The sequence below is a fragment of the Etheostoma cragini genome, unplaced genomic scaffold, assembly GCF_013103735.1.
Source record: "Etheostoma cragini isolate CJK2018 unplaced genomic scaffold, CSU_Ecrag_1.0 ScbMSFa_312, whole genome shotgun sequence".
Lineage (NCBI taxonomy): Eukaryota > Metazoa > Chordata > Actinopteri > Perciformes > Percidae > Etheostoma > Etheostoma cragini.
The window spans coordinates 1-7302 of NW_023267355.1; the positions used below are offsets into that span (position 1 = coordinate 1).

At 40.6% G+C, this 7302-nt stretch overlaps 5 non-coding genes across 5 annotated transcripts; 4 read left to right on the forward strand and 1 right to left on the reverse strand.

Moving 5' to 3' along the window:
* Positions 1-616: 616 nt before the first annotated feature.
* Positions 617-689, forward strand: trnak-cuu. The gene has a single exon. It is a non-coding gene; the product is annotated as a tRNA-Lys (tRNA).
* A 763-nt stretch (positions 690-1452) lies between these two features.
* On the forward strand, positions 1453-1525 carry trnak-cuu. The gene has a single exon. It is a non-coding gene; the product is annotated as a tRNA-Lys (tRNA).
* Positions 1526-2826: 1301 nt separating this feature from the next.
* Positions 2827-2908, reverse strand: trnas-aga. The gene has a single exon. It is a non-coding gene; the product is annotated as a tRNA-Ser (tRNA).
* Positions 2909-4634: 1726 nt separating this feature from the next.
* Positions 4635-4717, forward strand: trnal-cag. The gene has a single exon. It is a non-coding gene; the product is annotated as a tRNA-Leu (tRNA).
* Positions 4718-6968: 2251 nt separating this feature from the next.
* Positions 6969-7055, forward strand: trnay-gua. The gene is given in 2 exon segments: positions 6969-7004; positions 7020-7055. It is a non-coding gene; the product is annotated as a tRNA-Tyr (tRNA).
* The last annotated feature ends 247 nt before the right edge of the window (positions 7056-7302 follow it).

Below are 7302 nucleotides of genomic sequence, written 5' to 3' on the forward strand. Positions count from 1 at the left end.
TACAACTGCAATTTAACATTCCAGAACTGCAGCTTAACATTCTTGAACTTCAACCTAACATTCTAGAACTGAATATTAACATTCTACAACTCAAACCTAGCATTCTAGAACTACAACATAGCATTGTAGAACTGTAAGTAACATTTTAGGACCATAACTCTTAAAATTCAAAAACTACATCATATTGTCCTAGAACTGCAACTTAACATTCCAGAACTGCAGTTAAACATTCTAGAACTCAAACCTAACTTTCTAGAACTGCAGCTTACCATTCTAGAACTACAATGTAACCTTTTAGGACTATGAGCAACCTTTTGGGAGCGCAACTTATAAACGTTCTAAAACCTCAACCTATTCTTCTTGAATTGGAACTCAAATTTCTAGAATGAAAGCTTAACTTTCTAGAACTGCATTTTTACATTCTAGAACTTCAACATAACATTCTAGACCTGCAGTTTAACATTCTAGAAATTAAAGCTAACATTGTAGAATGGCAGCTTAACATTCTTGAACTTCAACCTAACATTCTAGAACTGCCAAGTAACATTCTAGAACTATAACATTTCAGAACCTTCAAGTGAAAAATTTTGGGACCGCAACTCAAACATTGTGATGTGCCTGGCTAGCTCAGTCGGTAGAGCATGAGACTCTTAATCTCAGGGTCGTGGGTTCGAGCCCCACGTTGGGCTGTGGTGTTTTAGAGAGTGGGAATCCTTGAGATCTGCACAGTATCAGGTGGCTGTATTGGGGTGGACCGGCTGTCAATCACAAGATTAGCAGTTCCACCCCAATGGAAAAATCCGTATAATTTACCATACTAAAATGTGCCTCCATTCTACTATCATGGCCTGTGCTGACCTCCTGCTCCTCAGATAAAACTAAAGTCTGGTGACAATGCATGTTCAAATTCTAAAACTTCAACCTATTGTTCTAGAACTGCAGCTTAACATTCTCGAACTACAATGTAACATTTTAGAATTGCAATTAACATTTTAGGACCGGAACTCTTAAAATTCTTCAAACTCTACCTATTGTTCCAGAACTGCAAGTTAACAATCCAGAACGGCAGGCTAACATTCTTGAACTTTCTAGAACTGCAGCTTACCATTCTAGAACTACAATGTAACCTTTTAGGACTATGAGCAACCTTTTGGGAGCGCAACTTATAAACGTTCTAAAACCTCAACCTATTCTTCTTGAATTGCAACTCAAATTTCTAGAATGAAAGCTTAACTTTCTAGAACTGCATCTTTACATTCTAGAACTACAACATAACATTCTAGACCTGCAGCTTAACATTCTAGAAATTAGAGCTAACATTGTAGAATGGCAGCTTAACATTCTTGAACTTCAACCTAACATTCTAGAACTGCCAAGTAACATTCTAGAACTATAACATTTCAGAACCTTCAAGTGAAAAATTTTGGGACCGCAACTCAAAACTTGTGATGTGCCTGGTTAGCTCAGTCGGTAGAGCATGAGACTCTTAATCTCAGGGTCGTGGGTTCGAGCCCCACGTTGGGCGGTGGTGTTTTAGAGAGTAGGAATCCTTGAGTTCTGCACAGTATCAGGTGGCTGTATTGGGGTGGATCGGCTGTCAATCACAAGATTAGCAGTTCCACCCCAGTGGAAAAATCCGTATAATTTACCAGACTAAAATGTGCCTGCATTCTACTATCATGGCCTGTAATGACCTTCTGCTACTCAGATCAAACTAAAGTCTGGTGACAATGCATGTTCAATTTCTAAAACTTCAGCCTATTGTTCTAGAACTGCAGCTTAACATTCTAGAACAACCCAGAGGTTGATGGATAGAAACCATCCTCTACTGGATTCTATGATTAGTATCAACATTAAGCCATTTTCCACTCTATTGATGTTTCACTAAGCATCTCCTTCTTTGTCTGAAGGGAAATGTGCACACCTGATGAAGGGTACAACCATAAAAACATCAGTAAAAATGGAAATTACAGTATTCATACCTGCTGTAACACCCATTAAAACTGCAACATGAACACACAACAATAAATAAACTATAGTATGAAACATAAATAGAGCACAATAAAAACTGTAAAGTGCTTGTTGTGCTGTCTGATAGTCTGAGGTATAAAAGAGAGAGCATACCGCTTAGTTTGTGTCACAGGAGGTCCTAGTCTACAACTACATTCTATAACCCTACCAGTCAGATTACCACAGGAGGTAATGTCTTTTGCAGCTCTTTTAAAGACTGCTGGAGATACCAGGTCCTCATACATGTAAAGCATGCGCTGTGGCTAAGTGGTAGATCGGTTGCCTGCCAATGGGAAGGTTGGTGGCCCAATCCCTTGGGCAAGACACTGAACACTGAGTTGCCCTCTTGCTACACCATTGGAGTGCGAGTGTGTATCTGATGACCAGGTGGCACCTTGTACGGCAGCCTCGGCCACAGTGTATAAATGTGTATGAGTTGTGAATGGTTCCTGTTCTCTGTAAAGGCACTTTGAGTAGATGTTAAGACTGGAAAAGCGCTATGTAAATTCAGCACATTTACATTTACCACTGAGCTACATCCCCTGAAGATTTTCAGAGTTTTTGACTTTTTCCGGAGATTGACTTAGACTTATCTTTATTAATACTTTTGGGATGAGTCCCACAAGGAATTTAAAATATCACTGAATAAAAGAAGAAAGCTGGGTAAAACATGTAATGTTAATGTTGTATATGGCTTCAAAACCTGTAAATACAACTGTGGTGGCTGGAAATCAAACCTGGGCAAAATACTTGCAGTGCTATAATCATAGTGGAGAAGTAATCATTGGTTTGCCACCACTCTTAAAGAATGCCTCTCATTGTCACCAGGATTTGAACCTGCACGAGGACACTCCAATGGATTTCTAGTCCATTGCCTTAACCACTCGGCCATGACAACCCAAAGCTCAGTGCAAGACCTGATTGCACAGATGTTCATAAACATCCGAGTGGCTGCGCGGCAAGTTCAACAAGAGGAGGGCGTTCCTCGACTAGTTGGGAAGAGCGCAGGTGAATCCGCTCATCGAGAGATGGCAGCGTCTGCCTCGCACAGAGAATAAACACACACACACACACGTACATACACACACCCCTTGGTCCCAGGGACCAGAATGGCGAGGCTGCGGACCTAAAGGGTAGTAGAAAGATGAGATCGAACAAGGATGGGTCCCCGGGACCCGAAGGTTGAGGCCGCCACGGCAGTGGTGGAACGTGCGTATAATGGCAGGATAAGTAAAACAGGGGGTGTCCGAGACCCTAAGGATGAGGCCTCGAGGGCATTTGACATGAAATGAAAGCGGTGTCTCTGGACCCCAAAGCACAACGGCAGACTAGTACCAAAGGTCACATAAACTAAACATGTCCCTGTGACACAAAGGACAATACAAGGGTTAAGTTGGCCAGGAATTGTTGTTTTTTCATCTTCGTTGTGATTGTTGTGTGCCTTCAATATCACACATGTGGATATCATGAAAGAAACTGCCTAGCAAACCTTTACATCAAGTTTTAAAGGTTCAATGGTGTAATGGTTAGCACTCTGACTTCTGAATCCAGCGATCTGAGTTCAAATCTCGGTGGAACCAGATTTTAAGCCACAGCACAGGTGAAAAAAATCAACCTTTCAACTTTCCACATAAAGTTTAAACTAAGCTTACAGGTGTAATGTCCTTGGCAATTTAGACTGAAAACAGTACGTTGGTGGGGGCATGTTGTAGAGTTTTCTGGTTGTTAATGTAACTTGAAGTAGCTCAAGGCAATACTTGACAGTATTGACTGGGAGTGATAGGCTTTGAGTTACATGGGGGATACACACTTTGCATTCAGTCTCTTAATCACTTATGTTTCACTGAAATTTGAACTTGTGTTGCTGCAGTCAGAGTATACAGCGCTCACCCTGAATGGGCCAGTATAGTGCATCAGAATTGCTTGTTGAATGGTCTATTAGCTTTGGAACCCCCCTTTCCCCCCAGCTTTCAATTGTCTGATATGGGTGGGGGAGTGGGCTCTGTGTCCAAACCTTTCTGTGTAAAAAAACAACTAAAGAAGTCTATTGGATGAGAGACCAAACTTCTGTGGAGGACCTTTTACCAAGTCCAGTTGCCCTCGGCCTAGTTGTGCACTTTTGGGGTAATAGCATGGATCAGGAACCAAAACGGACTAATCTGGACTCAATGTGGGCATTGTACAGCAACATTTGACACATTTAGACCATGAAGACAGTTATCAGTTTATTTACCATCTGGCAGGTATATTTGTGGACTCAGTTGGACATTTTGAAGACAATTTCACAATGTTGACCCAATTGTCAGTCTATTTCCCATCTGGCAGGGACATTTCTGGATTCAAGTGGACATTGTGGACTGAAACATTGGTGGATCTTGATTCCCACCATAGGATTTAGCCTGTATTGCACATTGCCTTCACATCCCGTGCAATGTATTGCCATTGTCAAGCACATTGCCACCCTGGTGACTTTCTTCCATGTCTCCATATATTTGGGCTGACAGTTGAGAAACCTTCCCTTGTTTACTATGACATGGATGACTGAGAGCCTACTATATCATGACATGTTTAATTTACTATGTTATAATTTTGAGACAAGGCGCTACTGAACCGTCGTAGGATAAGTCAGGATGCCCGAGCGGTCCAAGGCGCTGCGTTCAGGTTGCAGTCTTCACTGGAGGCGTGGGTTCAAATCCCACTTCTGACAACTAGTGTTTTCATTTGGAACTAATGTCTGAGACATGATATTGGGAATGAAGAACTTAGCAGTTCTTTCTATTTAAGAGGATATGAATGTGCGCAAGAAACGCAATTGCAAGTAATACGTTTTGTGATCATCTTTATTGTCAGCAGATGTAAAGTTACCATGTGTTTGTACACAGTAGACATATCTACTGCTGTATTCTGTCTGTGTCCTTCAAAACTTGTTCTTGACTTGCTTTTTCCCACATCCTCTGAACGCTTAGCTAACTAAATGACTTAAGTTGGCCAATAATTGTTGCTTTTTTATTTTTGTTGTGATGGTTGTGTGCCTTCAATATCACACATGTGGCTATTATGAAAGAAACTGCCTAGCAAACCGTTGCAATAATTTTAAAGGTTCCATGGTGTAATGGTTAACACTCTGGACTCTGAATCCAGTTCAAATATCAGTAGAACCGGTTTTAAGTTGCATGTATGCATTTTCTTAAGATAAGTGTAATATCTTGTCTGTGTTGTAGTATCTATAGAGATTTGTGGTGTATTATGGAACCATGTCCTGTCTTTTATATATTATGAAACTTATTGCCGCCTGTCTTGGCAGGACTCCCTGGAAGAAGAGTTACTGTAGCTCAATGGGATTGTTCCTGGTTAAATAAAGGTTAATTAAAAACAAAATGAATCTGTAATATATCCAAACATTCCTCTCTTCATTATCCATATTCTGGAAGTCGGTTTAATTGGATGCTCTCCAGTTATTGTTGTTTTGGTAGATTAACATTATATTTTCCTACTTTGGGGACTTTTCATTTCATATTCTTTGTCTGACATTTTCTATTCCCTGTTTGTATTTTCTGTGACTGCATGTGGTTTTAAATCTATTGGAGTTTCTTTAGACTAAAGCAAAGACACTGATGATGTCATCCAAAAGAAACATAAAGGACAGCAACCAGAGGACACTAAAGAATGACGGAGCAGCAGGAAACAGAGCAGCTCAAATAGCAAACAGCTGATTTCTTCATCTGACTCATCTGACTGTTTTAAATGTCTGGGAATGTGGAACAGCTCCATGCTAACTACCTGAAATAAAACAAGGCCACATGCTGATTATTGGGGACTTGATTTGATGGATTTATTTGTCCTGTTGTGTCTCTGTTTAAACTCCTAATTTAAAGGTAAAGTCAGCGTCCACTAAAGGTTGTGTTGTTGCTGCTGACATACTCAGATCCTTATTCCTAATGTGGGACAACATTATGGGATGGATCCCTACAGAGATAGACCTTTTAGTTAAAGAGGTACATCCTTTTAGTTTAGATCTCTTAGTTTCCAACCAGACCAGAGACCAGTGATTGTAGGAACAGTGGAAAGATGAACCAAGACGGCTTTTCATAAATATATTTTCTTTTTTCTATTGACTATAGTTGTTGTGGAGGCTATCCTATAAGCCTCGGTATGGATGGCATGGTGCTCTCAACTCGTAGATAAAAAAGATCTTAAGTCCAAGCATTGATTGTCTTTGGGTGGTGTTCCCGTTTATTATAAAAGTTGAAAAAGGGTCACTTCACATAAAATAGTATTTTCACCTAGTGCTGATATGATATGTTGTGGCGTGTTCACGGCTACGGTAAGAACCGTGTGTTCCCCGCCATCCACACCTTTTCTCATTGATCACCGCACCTGTAAATATACCTTCTTCCCAGTGACGTACCACACCCAGTGCAATACTCCCCCAAGTGGCCAAAAATAATAACTAAATTAACCTAATCAAATAAGGTGGAAACAAATGGCTCCTACAGTTGTGTTTGTTATTAACAGAAATCAACAAGTCAACATTTCTATTTGTCATAAAGTTCCGACGTTAAGTTTTTTTACCGCCAGTTCAAAATGGAGCCGAACACGGAGGAGGATTCCTCCCTAACGGCCGCTCTGCTCTGCTCCGTGCCCCCGCTGTCCGTTAATAGTTAAAGCAGATAAAAACCTAAAGAACAATCAAAAGCTTCAAAATAAAACTGACTTAAGAAGCTTCTTCATTCACGTTCAATTTCAATCCCTGTTTTCAATATGTAGCCAGTCCCATATGGTCAGGTGGTTAGGATTCTGGTTTTCACCCAGGTGGCCGGGTCTTTTCTGGGTGGGATACTCGTCAATTGATCTGCGAGTTCATGTTATAGTGTTTGCAAAATCTGAAGAAATTCCCTCTAGGGGGTCCTGTGTTATCACATTCACAAGAATGAGAAGTGCGAGTGTATATTTTACCACCTTCGGTAGCTCAGTTGGTAGAGCGAGGATTGTAGATGCATAAAGCTGCAATCCTTAGGTCGCTGGTTCAAATCTGGCTCGAAGGATCATCCTTTTCCAGATTTTCCCTTCGGGGATCAATAAAGAATTTCGGATGTAGATATGAACGGACGACCCAAAAGTATAATATTTCTTGCCGAGACATACCAATAAACAAAAAAAAGAGGGGGGGAGATAGAGTTAAGCCCTGAAAGAATAGAGAACTTCAGACAATAGATGTGAAATAGTGCCAAGTGTGACCAATAGGGAAAAATGGGAACGCATACGCTTAATAAGTAGACTTCCAGAGTATTT